The following is a 16,464-nucleotide window of genomic DNA, read 5'->3' as shown; positions in this document are numbered from 1 at the left end:
TCGTTGTTTCGTTGTTGTAGTTTAGTTGTTTGTTGTACTCCAAGTCGGACTGCTTGGGAATCTCAGTCCTCCATTTTTGGTCCTGAAGCGTGAAAGGGAATTGTGGTCGTGACGAACTTGGCCAGTGATGATACCCGTCGACCACGTGCATTCGTTAACGGTAGAAAGTCGAGTTGTCGGTTATGTTTTGAGCCGGTCAGAGGGTAGCGTTTTGAGTACTTTGACTACACGGAGCATTTGCTAGATCGTTCGGTAGTTTGATAGGATAACAGGACTCGCCCTGAGGTTTGAGTTTGCCGGGCAATATAAATCGACAAGTGGTCCTCTAAGGAGGTGGCGCATAAGCTACTTGTTTCTCTCCCAACCCGAACGCCCTAGTAGATTGGTTCGCTCGCCGTCTCGAGCCGGCCACAAAAGGTGGAGCTAGTTTACTCAGGCTACGCGCTTCTTCATGCTTCGATACTGGCTGGTGAATTGCCGAAGTCGGTTCAGCGATTCTAATTGGAGAATGGCTTCCGGTTCACTGGCGCTCCAATGACTCAAGCTAGTGATACGCTACGTACTATTCAGAGTAGTCCTCGGCGGTGGAACTATCTTACTCCGACGAAGATTTCCCCGGCGGCGTATGATCTCGCGAACCGGTCGATCCTGCGATTCCCGTGGTTGAAAGCTTCTGGATCAGAGGCGCTCCAACGATCATTTGCCAGTGCAACAACGCGATCTACTCTAGTCCCCGACGGTGAACGTAGTCTACTCCGAAGCAGACCGGGCAGTCGGTTTCTGACATCATCTTGCTTCGTATATCCCTGAATCGAGGGACGTCGGATATAATATACTCTGGGGTCTCCTCGATATTTGGACAGATTGGATAATGTGGAGACTCTGTGTGTCCGAATACGTGCAGATATTTTCGGAAGCATCCATGGCCTGACAAAAACTGGGTCAGGAGGAAATTAACTTCTCTATGTTTTCTGGTCGTCAACACCGACACGTTCGGAATGAGCCTGTGGGTCCACTGACACTTGGCCATTGTAACCAAAAAGTCTCACCAGTTATCGCAAGAACGACGACGTCATCTGGGAACCCGACGCTCTCGACTCCATTCGGCAGTGACAAGGTTAGCACTCCATCGTACATCATGTTCCACAATGTTGGACCTAGTATGGATCCCTGTGAAACTTCCGCCGTGACATCAATTTACATCCTTCCCTGGTTTTTGTCGTAGACCAGTACCCGGTTCTGAAAGAAGCTTTGCAGAACTTTACACAGATATTCGCAAAAACCCGCATTCTGTGTAGGGCTGCGGCGATAGCCTTCCAACTGGCACTGTTGAACGCGTTCTTGACGTCTATTATTACCACTGCGCAGTATCGATGGCCCCTCCTCTTCTGCTTGGACGCTTTCTTCGCGCACGCGATGACTGCCCGAATAGCATCCACCGTCGAAGTCTTTTTACGGAATCCGAACTGCCTTTTCTACAATCCGTTCTCGCCTTCCGTGTAGATCATCAGCCTGCCGAGGATGACCTTCTCCAGAAGTTTACCAAGAGTATCCAGCAAGCATATTGGTCTATATGAAGCAGAATCTGCTTACGGTTTTCCCGGTTTTGGCAGCAACACTCCAGCTTCTTCACCTTCCATCTGTCTGGGAAGCAGCCTTCCGCTAGACACTTCTGCAACGCTATCTGGGAACGCCAAGATTGCTGCCCTTAGCGCTATCATCTGGTCCGGGAGCTTTTTTCAGCTTCAATCCTTTCGAAACCGTTATCAGCTCGGCGTTCGACACTTGTATACCGGCATTTTCTTCATCCACGTCAGCGTATGGTTCACTATCGCCTTCAGTTTGTCGGGACACATTTCAGCTGGGGTAACTGGGCCCTTGATCTTCGCCATCACTACTCGATAGACGTCAGCTTCCTGGCACAACTCCTTGCAGCGTTTGAACGCGGCTCTGGCCAGTCGGTAGTCTGTCGTTCCACCAGTATGCAGGACGTCGTTGATTCCTTGGGTCCAATTTTCTCGCCATAGTTGCGTCACACGCTCTCGCCAACGCTTCTGTCAGCTCTCCTGCACCAATTTTTGGAGTGTCGCTTACTGCTCGGAGTGCTTCGACAAAAAGATCCTTGTCGAAATGCTTCGTCTTCCACCTTCGTTCTCCATGCCATACTGCACAACTTCTCTGGCCAACGCAGTAGCGGATCGCTTGATGGTCTCTGTGGGTGTATTCTTTGCTAACTCTCCCGTTTATATTGGTGATCAGCGACGGGCTGCAAAAGGTCACGTCAATGATGGATTCCCTACCGTCTATGCGAAATGTGCTAGCGAGACCGTCGTTACACAGTAGACTGATGCAAATTTTGAAATTTTTGCTCCCCTATGCATAAACGGTATCAATTATGATAAAAATCATTCTCCCAAAATTTGAAGTGATTTGGAAGAAATTTGGTTGTGCACACGCAATATGAAGTTTATATGGAAATTGCTATGAAAATAGCAAAGCTTTTGTGTTCAGTCCTCTTACTGCTCAAAATAATAATCTATGGAAAAATGAAAAAAACTCTTCTCATGTGAAATTTTCCAAGCTACAACTTTGCCGAAGACCACATTTTGGTGAAACATTTTTCAGAAACCGATACAATTTTTAATTTTTATGCAATCCTGTGTAAATATTACACTCAAAACAGTTTACTAACCGAAGATCCAATTTGAATCGATTCAATTTGTGCTTTCAAATTAAATTTTTCCGTTTTCCATGTCGTTTTATTGAATTTTATAGGATGGACTCCACACTATTTGATCCATAACTGTGGGGTCATGATATATACATCATAGATAAGCTAAAGTGGTTTCTGTAGGATTTACTACAAAAATTCTTGATCTTTTATCCAAGTCTTTTCTGGTGGACAATGATTGGCTTTAAAAGGGATACTTCTTTTAATTAATTGTGATTCGTGGTTTACCGCTAACCAGCCGAGCGGAAGTTTATCAACTACCGAAAAACTAAACATTATTGAGATGAAATCGAATTCAAGTTAACTTCTGCGTCCACGAGTACTCTCGTGGCATAGGGGTAAAGCGCCCTATCTAAAACAGGAAGTCGTTAGTTCGATTCTCACCGAGAAGACGTGTAACTTTTTCGCAAACTTCACATCAATTTGTCCATTTAATCCAATGGCAAGGTATATGTAATGTTTAGTTTTTCGGTAGTTGATTAAAAGGAATGCAATTTTCACTAAAGGTATTTGTGTTTAACATCTTAAAAAATGTCGAACTTAGAAGTTTTATGATACTATGAGGTACAGATTGGTTCCAGTATTCCAGTATTCCAGTATTTCCAGTTTTTTTTTAAGAACATTACCAAAGATGTTTAAATGTGAATTTGCAACATAAATTTTTACTGAATTTAAATCTTGGAGGATTTTTTTGCAATATATCTAAAATTTGTTGATGAAAGCCTGGTGGATTTTCAGAAATCTTCAGCCGTACGTATAGGACTAATTTTTCAAAATACCTACAATAAACTTTTTTTCTAGTTTCAAGAGATTTTGCCCTGGAATTGCACAGTATTGGAATACCAGAATATGGATTCTGCCAATAATCGATGGAACTATTTTTCAAAAAGTGTTTTGAGGAAGATCTCTACTCTTCATCCCATATTTTTAAATATGTTAATAAATCAGACCCCCTCTCTTCCCAGCTAATTTGATAAATCTTTCTCCACAAATTCCAATAGCAAAAGTATTCTTAGGGTTTTCCAACAAATCTCCCCTGAAGATTCGATTCGAAGACAAGAGACATTTTGAACATATTTTTCGTAATGTGAAGGTTTGAAGCGAAATTTCCAGAAAACAAGATATGCGCGATTTGAGATGTATTGTGGAAATACAGTCAACCCTCCATGAGTCGATATTGAAGGGATCATAGACTCATAGAAATCCTTTGAAAAGCTGTTTCGAGCGACCATCATAGTAATTAGGAAATTTAGTTTCTAATATGGTTCCATGAGTCGATATCGAGTCGTGGAACAACGACTCATGGAGGTTTGACTGAATATGTGAAGAACTTCCATTGAACTTTGCAAAAGAATTTATATTAAAATTTTAGGGAAAAATAATAAGTGGAAATCTCAGTATGAGATATTGCCGAATCAATGATTTGAGCTCTTGAAAGGTTAAGTATTTGTGGATAAAAAATAGGCATAAAAGTAATGGTTGATCCTGTAAGAGGATTTTATTTTGAAAATCTGAACAAATTCTAATATATTATATGATTGCTTTCCAAGAGATTTGAAGCAAAGTTTCTGAAGCCAACAACCTTGGCTACAAAAAGTTTGTTTCAAATCTGTCGGCAATTAGTCAAATAATTTTGGGATTTCTTGAGGAATGATTAGTAATTTCTTAAGAATTTAAAACATAATAAGTTTTCTTGAAAAAATATGGTTTGGAGTTTAATCAATGATGCAAATCAAGTGATTTTTTTACACATTTGAAGCAAAATTCATAAACGGACGTTGCAAGAAATGTGTTATAATCTTGTTATGTGATTCTGGTCAGGAAGTATTTCCCGAAATTCCAGAGAAAACTCTTCGAGAAAAAAAAATAAAAGTAATTACTGGTCTATGGCCAATTGGCTGTATGCCGTTTGGACGAATGTCATTTGGCCGAATGCCATCTGGCCGAACGGGTCATTTGGTCGAATAACAAACAAAAAATAATCAAATTGTTACGCAGATGTGCAGGATTCATAATTGTGGCCTAATAACTTATAAGCTAATCAACTTGTTGATTTTTATGATGTTAAAAAAAGTTATACTGATATAATGATTATTCGCATTACACTTGTATAAATTTTCATAAGAGATTTTACCTTATTTTGATCATAAGCTGTTCTTTCAAGACAAAACCTTCCTTCATATTTGTTGGAAATGATAACTAGTTGCTAGAACTATTAAAAAATTTTGTTAGAACGATTCGAGGGATTGAAGTGGATCAATCCTGCAAAAAGACGAACATGTCGTGAACCGTTTTAGTAATTGTCAAAAGCTGGCTACACATTCAATGAAAAAACTCTGATGGCACACACTGGGGCAGAATCGAAAAAACGCGGAAACAACCTGTAGTTCTTCGGAATGAAGAGATAGACGTTTGGTGTCTTCAGCGAAAATGGTCCTTTCAATGAGACCGATTTTTTGAGATAAAGTCATATATTTTTGTATTATTCACATAAATGGCTCGTATGCCATTTCGGTCTAATGGCATTTTAGTTGTATGGTTTCTTCGGCAAAGTTGTTCATTGTTTTATGCTGAAAATTATCGCTGAAGACGTCAAATTTCCAAGGCATACTATTTTTAAAATAAAGACATTTTTTTCTGAAAATGGTGCTAAAAACCGTAATATTTGAGTTTGGTTTGTATTATTTCAATTAAAATGCCATATATCGCCTATGACTATGAAATGTATTGACATAAAGCAGGTATGGTACAAATTTGATGGTAAAAATAATTTTTTTTTTGATTTTTCAAAGAATATTTCCAAAAAACAGATATATTTTTTCTAAGCGATCTGGAAGTATGCTAAGCTTATAAAAAGTTTCAAAATGATTATAGCAGTTTGCCAATGAAAACAAAAATTCATAATAATAATTAACATCTTTGCGGTTTACTGGTGGTTACATTTACTTAAATATTTATCACATACATTGATTATGTATTTTCTATTCGCAAAAATGCCATAAGCGCCAGATTCATTATGTCAAACAATATCGTTCGATTCGATATATAGGTAGCTATTTTTTTTCTGAAAAGTTTATCGTTATTTTATCCTGAAAATAATTGCTGAAGATGTCAAATCTCCGAAGCCTACTATTTTTGACAAACAGACAAAATTTTAAGAAATTTTGTACAAATTATTTATTGTTTTGCTTGTAATTTTTCAGCTTTAATACCATATATCATCTAGGCCTATGTCATTTCTTGGCATGAAATAGAGCTGTTTGTTTGTTTGATTATTTTACGGAAGTTTCAATAAAAAAACAGGGTCATTGTGTAAAGGCTATTCTTGCGATCAGTCAAGTGCCGGCCGGTGTTTTTATCGCTATCCACTTATCCATTTTAGCCAAGGGCATAATGTTTAATATATTTTGTCAATGCTATCTGAAAGTTGACTAAGCTATAAACATGCTTGAAGTAGAAGTTTTCCAATTAAAAAAGCTCCAAATAATGATGAATATTCTTGCGGTTAACTATGTCAAACCTTGCACAGCTTTTCTATGTTGGACAGTTATTCATACCGCGTGCGTGATTTCAGCCAATGATTCCAAAACGAAAACTTATCGCAATGCACAGATGCATTCACTCTAATCAAAGACGAAATAAAGCCGATCATTTTGCTTCCATTTGCCTAAAATTTAATGGCAGGTTAGGTAATATACAAACATATAAAATACTGAGAGTGTAACAAACAAACGAGTGCAAGTGTAACACAAGTTTGCCAAACTTCGGTACTGAGCGTAGTACGGAGAAACCAAATATAGTACTCAAAACAATTTTATCAGTTTTTCAAAAATAGTGGGCTTACGATCAAATTTGCCGAAGAAATCATATACATACCTTAATTGTCATTCGACCGAAATGGTTTGATATGAGTCTGGCGCTTAGGTCATTTTTGCGAAAAGAGCAATGTAAAGGCAATGTATATAACACATATTTGAGTGAATTTAGCTACCAGTGAACCGCAAGAACGTTAATTATTATTTTGAAGTTTTGTTTTCATTGGAAAACTACTTCATTGTGATGTAGAATAATTTTTAACCTTTTTATAAGCTTTCAGATCGCATAGAAAAAATATATTAAATATCATATCCTAGAAATTAAAAGACAATAATGCTCTGACGTTTCGTAAGTGGATGACGATGAAAACACCTGCCCGAACTTGCCCGATCGCAAGAATGGCCTATACGCAATATCCCTGTTTTTTGGAAATATTCTTTGAAAAATCAAACAAAATTTTATTTTTAACATCCAATTTTTACCAGACCTGCTTTATGCCAATACATTTCATAGTCATAGGCGATATATGGCATTTTAATTGAAAAAATACATGCAAAACTCAAATATTACGTTTTTGAGCACCATTTTCTCAAAAATTGTCTATATTTTAAAAATAGTAGGCCTTGGAAATTTGACGTCTTCAGCAATAATTTTCAGCATAAAAAAATGAACAACTTTTCCGAAGAAACCATACACCTAAAATGTCATTTGGCCGAAATGGAATATGAGCCATTTATGCGAATAATACAAAAATATATGACTTTATCTCAAAAAATTGGTCTCATTGAAAGGACCATTTTCGCTGAAGACACCAAACCTCTATCTCTTCAATCCGAAGAACTACAGGTTGTTTCCGCGTTTTTTCGATTCTGCCCCAGTGTGTGGCAGCTATTACTGCTAGCAGAGACGTGAATAATTACTTACATTTAGGATGTACTTCTTTCAGCACTGACTGTTTCTTGAACTATCATCGAAGAGCTTATTGTTTGTATCAATGATGATTAATCTTTCTTTAAGAAAAAAGTTATTATTCGAAATTCATTACAAACACATGCTAGCTGTAGTACTCTACCCACGATTCTGTTTTTGCACGGATTTTTTTACACGAGAAATGTTGTTACTTTTTTTGCACGGTTTTTGAAATTTTGAACTGAAAACACGGTACGCATCCCCCGTGTAAAAACAGAATCAATTTCGGCCAAATAACCCGGAATCGTAATTACATGAGAAATTTCTTGAGGGATTTCAGGATTTCAGGATTCGACAAACATTTCATATTAAATACTTTGTAGAAAAAGCTTAATATACTACAAAATTAAAAACTGTTGCATCGAGTTGAATGCAACAAAATTATCTCTTTCGTATAAAAACCTGGATATGCAATATAAATTTTCACGTTCTTATATTTAGGTTAGTTGAAAATTCCAGAATTTTTATCTGTGTACGAATAGACACAGAGGGAAAAACGTATTCCTTGGAGGTATTTCTGAAGTAATCTTCAAACGACTCCCATCGAAATCATTTGAAACAAAACTAATGGAAGAATTTACAGATACTTTTCTATGTAAGTCTTTGAACGTTTTCTATGGACAAATTGAGCTTGAGCTTGAGCTTGAGCTTGATTGGCCGCCCGTGGATGCACTCCAGTATCGCCAGATCAGCTGCACTTACACAAGGAACCAACCGAATGACTGCTTGGGACTAACAGGCATCCTCAGTGTATAAGTGCTGGTGATCTTCTATTTTTAGGCAACAATGGCACCTGCCACGTCAGAATGCAGACCAATGAGGGGAAGGGGAGGAATTGATGATGCATTGAACTGACTCCCACGTAGACCGTATATTCCACTGCATCCACGTCAGTTCATGCGGGAGTGTATGGATTGAGGGAAAGGCATGGCAGAGAGGTTTGCTTTTGTGGTTAGCAGACTGCCTATGTATCAGGCGTAAGAAAGGCGTGCGCGTGGAAGAATGAAAGCGTTAGGGAAACGGTTTCTTGTCCGTCTCTGGTTCTAACGTTTGCTATGAACGAATAGTTTGAGTGTGATATATTTAGAATGGAAGATAGAAGCAAGTGAGAGATATACAACTACAAAGTACGAGGAAAGGGACGGGCCTGGGTTGAACCCATGACCTTCTGCATATGAAGCAGAAGCGGTAGCCATCGGACCACCAACCCCGTCTATCGTTTTCTATGGACAAATTGCTGGAAGAACTGAAAATAATTTAACAAAATTTAAGGCGAATGTTCTGAGTTTGAGGGTTCCATTCCTCTTGCAGTTATTGGGTGCTTCGTGGACTGTTTGCCACTGGGTGTTGTGCATTTAAAATTTTCACGCAAGCCCTTTTTATTTGTTTTTTTTTGTTAAAAATATAAAAAAACCTTTCTGATATAAACAATAAAATTGGGTTTTGACAGATATCCGATAAGTTTTATGATATAATTAGTTAATGGCATCGTGAAAAAATAGTTTTGCATCAAAATCTCACGCGAGAGTTTTGCGATGCAAATCTAAAATGAGTTAGCTTTCACGTGAGAGCTCATTCATTGATATTTGAGTGTGACCTTACCAACAGTGTTGCTGCATATACTAGTACATTGTCTACACAGAAAAAAATATTTAATTTTCATTGTGATGTAAACTGAAGTCAACTGTAAAAATAAATCAAATTCGTGTGTTGTTACAGCATCATGTAAATTTAAATGAATATACATTCAATTTTCAACTAAAAATGGTTTAATTTTACATGATCGTGTAAATTTAAAGTGAATTCGATTGAAAAATAATGGATTGGTCGTTGAAATTTAGGTTTATTTTGATGCTCCATATATGTGCATGAAAATAAACTAAAATTTACAAAATATTTTTAGCTGTGTAGTGTGATGCCTCGTTCAAATTGTGACTGGAAGCATTAAGGTGAAAATGCATCGAAATCTCAAACATCTATGGTTCAAGACCACAATTCTAGAGACAGACAATCGTTTGCGTTGAAAATTTGATTTATTGTTCACTCACTGGTGGTGATCAGTCGATCAAATGTTCAGCTCGAACGTTTGTCTATTTTTCTAGATTTTTGTTCTTGGAAATGTGAGATACTTGACTTTTATGCAACTTTCACTTAACGCGGTTTGCCGCTGTCAGAACCACCACGCTAATGCTGTGTAAGATAAGCAAGGTTTTTTTTCACCACTGCTGTACAAAATACAACAGCGCGACGACTGAAGTGTTAATGGCTTTTCCTTTACAATCTGTGAATGTTGGCCTATTCAAGAAGTTAGGACATATATCTCTCACATCGAGGAGCTGAGATCGAATCCCATCCTCTTATGAATTTTAAGGTCATAGTGATGACTTCCTTCAAATGGAAACTGAAACCATTGATTCCGAGATAGACTATCGTAGTGTTTAAAGTCTCGTTAATAAATGTAAAAAAACTCTGAAACTAAAAGCTCAGTATTTTCATTGAGTCCAAACGTCATTCCGAATAACTGCCTTCATAAATCAATGGAGATAATTGTTTCAAGCTACTGAAACTCATTCATAGAAATAAATGATCCTTATTTAAAGCATCACAAGAAACCAGTCAAGTGATATCCTTATTGGCTCTTTAGCTAAAGTGTGTCCGTTTTACTCGATCCGTTCAACTCAAGTTTCAGTCATCGTACACTTCAGAACCCAACTACCGCATCGAGCACTCAAGCGCACCGATCGATTTCAATCACGTTAATATCATTATTATAACTGACACGGTTGCTCAGAGAGACCGGTCGGCCGTCTGAATGCTGCTGTTGAACACCTCTTCAACTTCATCTGCCGCCATCCACGTCTGGGTGGCTTCTGCCCAACGCGTGGTGTGGGAAATTATTTTCGCACTTCCAAAGCTGATACACGTACGGATTCTGCCTCCTTCGGGGTGGCGTGTGGGTCCGGCTGAAGCACGTCTTCAGAACTTGAAACCCTCTCAGCCGATTCCTATATTTGCGTCGTCATCTTGCTAAGAGGTGTCCGCGCATCAGAACCGGAGCATGAATGGGCGGCGAGCAAAGTTTATTTTTTCTTTTGGAAGGCTCCCCCCTCCCCACACAGTTTTCCACCCGTCGCTAATGGTTCTCCAAAGTCGTCTGCCCAAAGCCACGTGGTTCTAGCTCGATTGTAAAAGAAGAAGTTACACACAAATTGATAGTTCTCCGTTTCGTTGTGGCTGGCTGAAGGGTACATTGTTGAACGCGTGTTCAAGAACCTACCATGGGTGGAATGGCGGAAAGTAATGCCTCTCAGAACATGTGTTTATTTATACTGGAGAGGAGTGAATCTCCCCCGTGTGAGATGTGATCTTTGCTCCACACTTACCCCTTCTTGGTAAGACGACTAGCCCAGCCGACAGTTTCAAGTGATTGTGTTGTTAAACAAAACGGAAAACAAATGCTATTACACTTGGGGTTCACTCACGCATAAGCATCGTGAGTGGGGCAGTTTTTTGGGCGGTTTGCAGCGAGTGTACCGCTAGTGCGAGTTAGGGACATGAGATTGTTCAAAATGATCAAACTGCATTTTTTAAGAAATTCGTAAAAAAAAACTCTTACCTTCTAAGTGTAGGAAGACATCAATACTGAGAACGATTCTCATCCAATCCAATCCAAGGATTTTGTTTTGCATCCTAAACAGGATTTTGTTCAAAATCCTAAACAAGATTCAGGTTAGAATCCATAACAGATGTCTGTTTTGTTTTTTTTTTTCGGAACCCTAATAGGATACTGAACAGGATTCTGTTTAGAATCCTGAACTTGTTGTGTTTAAGATCTTGAACAGAATTCTGTTCCAAATCCTGAACAGAATAATGTTCGAATCCTTATAAGAATTTTGTTTCAAATCTTGAACAGCATTTCGTTTCGGATACTGAACAGGATTTTGTTTCCAATGCTGAACAAGATTCTATTGCGAATCATGAACAAGATTTGGTTCGGAACCTGAACAAGATTATGTCGAAATCCTATTTTGAATACTAAACAGGATTCGATTCCCAGAGATTCCTGTCGAAATCCTGAACATGATTCGGTCGCAATCCTGAATAGGATTCTGTCGGATTTCAAAACAGGATTTTTGTTTGAATCCAGATAAGCATTTCTGGCGGACTTTTGAAAAGGATTCTGCCGGAATCGTGAACAAGATTCTGTTAAAATCCTGAACAGGATTCTATTGGAATCATGTACAGGATTCTATTTGAATCCTGAATAGGATTCTTTTCCGAATCCTGAAAAGGATTCTTTTCGATTCCCGAACAGGATTCTGCTCGAAACCTGACCAGGGTTCTGCTCGAATCCTGGACAGGATTCTGCTCGAATCCTAAACAGGATTCGGCTCGAATCCTGAACTGGATTCTGCACGAAATCTGACCAGTAGGGTGCCAATGAAAATCGATTTTTCGAATTTCAAAAAAAGGTAGGGCTCAAAAGTTTTGTCTCCTCGAAAAAAGTCCCCATGCAAAATTTGAGCTCAATCGGACTTCATTAAGTGGACCCCCAAAGCGGTCAAAGTTTGGCTTTTTTGACCCATGAAAAATCTCCAAAGGGGGGGGTACATGAAATTTCCGAAATCGAAATTTTTTTTTTGATGCCAGATGTCTTAGAAATGCATGAAACGTCGAGATCTGGTGTTATTTGGAAAATTTTTTTTTTGAAAAAATCGACCTTTTGGGACTTAGTAAATTTTTGAGTTGGGGGAGTGAATTGAATTTGAAATGAACGATTTGAATTCAATTGCTGAGAAATTCAAGGCAATAGTATTGAAACATATCCTATATGATTGTTGGCCACTGAAAGCATATGATATGTGATATTTCATTAGGGTGGTTCATTTACTTTGCATTAGAGTGGTCCTTTTTGTTAAAAAATAAAAAAAAAATAGAATTTTAATTGAATATTGAAGACAATAGTATTGGAACATCTCTCACATTATCGTCAGCCATTTTTTACATTTAATATGTGGTATTTTATTAGGGTGGTTCACTTATTTTCCATTCGGGTGGGCTTTTCTGTCGAAAAATCATAATTTGAAAGGGATATTAAAAACAATAGTATTTTATCTCCTATTTCATCATCGTAGGGCATTTCCTTCATTAGATTCGTGATATTTTTGTTTAGAGAGTAATGATATGCGACATCATCGTAGGATACTGTTAACATATTTCATTAGGGAGTTTCTCTTATTTTCCATTAGGGTGTATCATTTTTCGTATAGTTTGAAACCATGATTTCTCGAAAAAGTCTCGTCCACTTTCCTTAATTATGGTATCATTGTAAAAATTTCAACCTTAATATCTACAGACCGAAAGATTATGGTGTGGACTACTACATAATATTTGCGTAATGTTCGACGAAAAATGTAAAGGTAACTTAGTTAACAACAAAAGAGTTTTCTAGAAAGCCTCTCATTGTTAGAAAGGTCTTTTGAAAAGTTTTGCGTGATTTTCATTCGGAATGCAACACTTCACTAAGCTGAACCAGTTTGGAGTCCTCGTCTTATACAAAATCCGCTTGCTACTTCGTGATTTCAGATGCACTCATCTCAGAGATCAAGCATTGAGCCTCGTGACCTTTCCAATTTAGTTTTGCGAATTCCAAAGGAAATTCTACAGAAAATTCTGAAGGAAATTCTAGAGGAAATACTGAAGGAAATTCCAAAGGAAATTCCAACGGAAATTCCAGAGGGAATTACGAAGGAAATTCCAGTGGAAATTCCGAAGGAAATTCCAGTGGAAATTCCGAAAGAAATTCCAGAGAAAGTTCCGAAGGAAATTCCAGACGAAATTTCTCAGGAAATTCCAGAGGAAATTTCGTAGGAAATTCTAGAGGAAATTCCGAAGGAAATTCCAGAGGAAATTCTGAAAGAAATTCTAGAGAAAATTCTGAAGGAAATTCCAGAGAAAATCCCGAAAGAAATTCCAGAGATAATTTCGAAGAATATTCTAGGGGAAATACGGAAGGAAATTCCAAAGTAATTTCCGAATGAAATTCCAGAGGAAATTGCGAAGGAAATTCCAAAGGAAATTCCGAAGGAAATTCCAGAGGATATTCCGAAGGAAATTGCAGAGAAAATTCCGAAGGAAATTCCAGAGAAAATTCCGAAGGAAATACCGAAGAAAATTCCAGAGGAAACGAAAATTATAGAGGTACTTCCGAAGAAAATTCCGAAATAATTTCAAAGCTTCAAAAGAAATTCCAAATCAAATTCCGAATCAAATTTAGCATGAAACTCCAAAAGGAATTCCGAAGAAAACTCTAGAAGAAATTCCGAAGCAAATTGCAAAGTAAATTTCGACGAAAATAACGTAGAAAATTCCTAATCAAATCCCGAAGGTAGCTCCAAATGAAATTCCAAAGCAAATCCCGAAAGAAATTCCAAAGCAAATTCAAAAGGAAATTCCAGAAAAATAAATCCGAATGGATTTTTGAAGGATGTTCCGAAGCAAATTCCAAAGAAAACTCGGACGAAAATTGCGCAGAAAATTCCAAATGAAATTCCGAAGCCAGCTCTAAAAGAAATTGCAAAGGAAATTCCATAAGAAATTTCAAAGGAACTTCCGAAGCGAATTCCAGAAGAAATTCCAAAGGAAACGCCGAAGAAAATTTTGAAGAACTGAAGAAGGAAATTCCGAAAGTAATTCCAAAGAAATCCAAAATAACTTCCTGAAGCAACTTACTGAAAGAAATTCATGAAGAAATTACAAAGGAAATTCTAAAGTAAATGAGATATGAAGTTTCGAAGAATACAAAGAAATTTTAAAGGATACTCCTAAGAAAATTCCGAAAAAACAATACGAAGGAAATTCCAAAGTAAATTCCGCGAAAATTCAACGGAAAACAGTCCAAAGGAAAAAATTCCAATCAATACTTCTAAATAAAATTTCGAAATCTCCATAGGAAATTCCAAAGGTTATTCCAAAGGAAATTCCGAGGAAACTCTATAACAAATTTGGAAGTAAACTTCAAACGAAATTCCGAAAGAAATTTCAAAGAGAATTTTGAAGGAAGTAATAAAGGAATTCCTAGGAAAATTCTGAAGAAAATTTGATAAGTAGCCCCAAAGAAAACTGCAAAGGAATTTTAAAGGATACTCCTAAGGGAATTTCGACGGAAATTCCAAAGTTAATTCCGAAGGAGACTAAAAAAAATCCAACGGAATTTCCGAAGCAAATTTCAGAAGAAATTCTGACGAAAATTGCGTAGAAAATTCCAAAGGAAATTCCGAAAAAAACCCAAGGGAATTCCGAAGAAAAATCCGTGGAAAATTCCAAAGGAATTTCCGAAAACTCCATAGGAAATTCCATAAAAAAATTCAAAGCAAATTCCGAATGAAATTCAAAAAGGAATTTCTAAGGAAATTTCGAAGAAAATTCCAAAGCAAATCCCGAAGCAAATTGCAATGAAAAAAGGAAGGTCAAAGGAAATTTCGTAGAAAATTTCTATGGAATATCCAAAGAAAATTTGTAAGGAAATTCTCAAGAAAACTCTGTGGAAATTCCAAAGAAAATTGTAAAGGAAATTTCTAAGAATATTCCGCAGTAAATTTCAAAGGTCCAAAAGAAATCCCAAATGAAATTCCGAAGAAAGCTCCAAAGAAAATTTCGAAGGAATTTCCAAAGTAAATTCCAATGCTTCGAAAGAAATTCCAAATAATATTTCAAATACAATTCTGAAGGAAGCTCCAAAGATAATAACACAGGAAATTCCGAAACAAACTCTAGAAGAAATTCGGAAGGAAACTCCAAAGCAAATTTCGAAGGAAACTCAAAAAGAAACTCCGAAGTAAATTTCGAAGAAAATTCCAATGAAAAGTTCAGAATGAAATTCCGGAGGACACTTCATAGGAAATTTCGAAGGAAATACCACAGAAAATTCAAAAGGGCACTTCTAAAGATACCGAAGAAAATTCCACAGGATATTCCGAAGCAAATTCAGGATAAATTTCCGATTTTGATAAAAATTCCGTAGAAAAAAAAAAGGAAATTTCGTAGAAAAGTCAAATAAAAATTTTTAAAAGGAATTTCGAAGGAAATTCCGATTAAAATTCAAAAGGAAACTCCAAAGAAAATTCCGTTGAAAACTCCAACGAAAAAATCCATATGAAATTCCGACGAAATTTCTTGAAGGAACTTTGTTACATCTTTGAAGAATAAACGAGAACTGATTGTCAAAACTTGAATTACCTACGTTGTCACAACCGAATCGCGTGTACTATAGCAAGCAGAAGGCAACGTACTTTTGTTTCGGGAATGAAGGAGCCCAAGGCTGAGAATCTCTTTTGAAAATATAAACTAAACACTTTTGTTGCCCTTCATCGTCGCCCATCAAGCTATTGTCATAATTTGTATACGTCAAAAATTATTTCATTCCTTTTTTATCTGTATTTTGATTATGGCAGTTAGAGTTGTGCTTCACTGAATTCACTGATGATTGGAACGTTTTATTTTAACTATTCAAAAGAAACCCTTAATGAAAATAGCTTAACGAAGAGTTGCATGCCAATGAAGAATCATGATTCAAAACTATACAAACAAAGTTGATTTGTTAGATCTATTGAGAATATTTTACAAATTAAATGATTACCCTTATGCAAAACTGAAGACAATAGCCCCAATGAAATATCACATATTATACATTAACAGTGGCCTACGATGACATAGGAGATGTTTAATTACTCTTGTATTTACTATTCCATTCAAATACTCATTTTTTTTTAAAGAATCACCGTAATTGAATATAAGTGAGCCTTCCCAATGAAATATCACGAATCTAATGAAGGAAATGGCCTACGATGATGAAAGAGGTGATAAAATACTATTGTTTTTAATATCCCATTCAAATTATGATTTTTCGACAGAAAGGCCCACCGTAATGGAAAATAAGTGAACCACCC

The sequence above is a fragment of the Aedes aegypti genome, chromosome 3 (assembly GCF_002204515.2).
Source record: "Aedes aegypti strain LVP_AGWG chromosome 3, AaegL5.0 Primary Assembly, whole genome shotgun sequence".
In the NCBI taxonomy this organism is placed as follows: domain Eukaryota; kingdom Metazoa; phylum Arthropoda; class Insecta; order Diptera; family Culicidae; genus Aedes; species Aedes aegypti.
The sequence above is the reverse complement of the archived record's forward strand: the minus strand, read 5'-3'. Positions refer to the sequence as shown.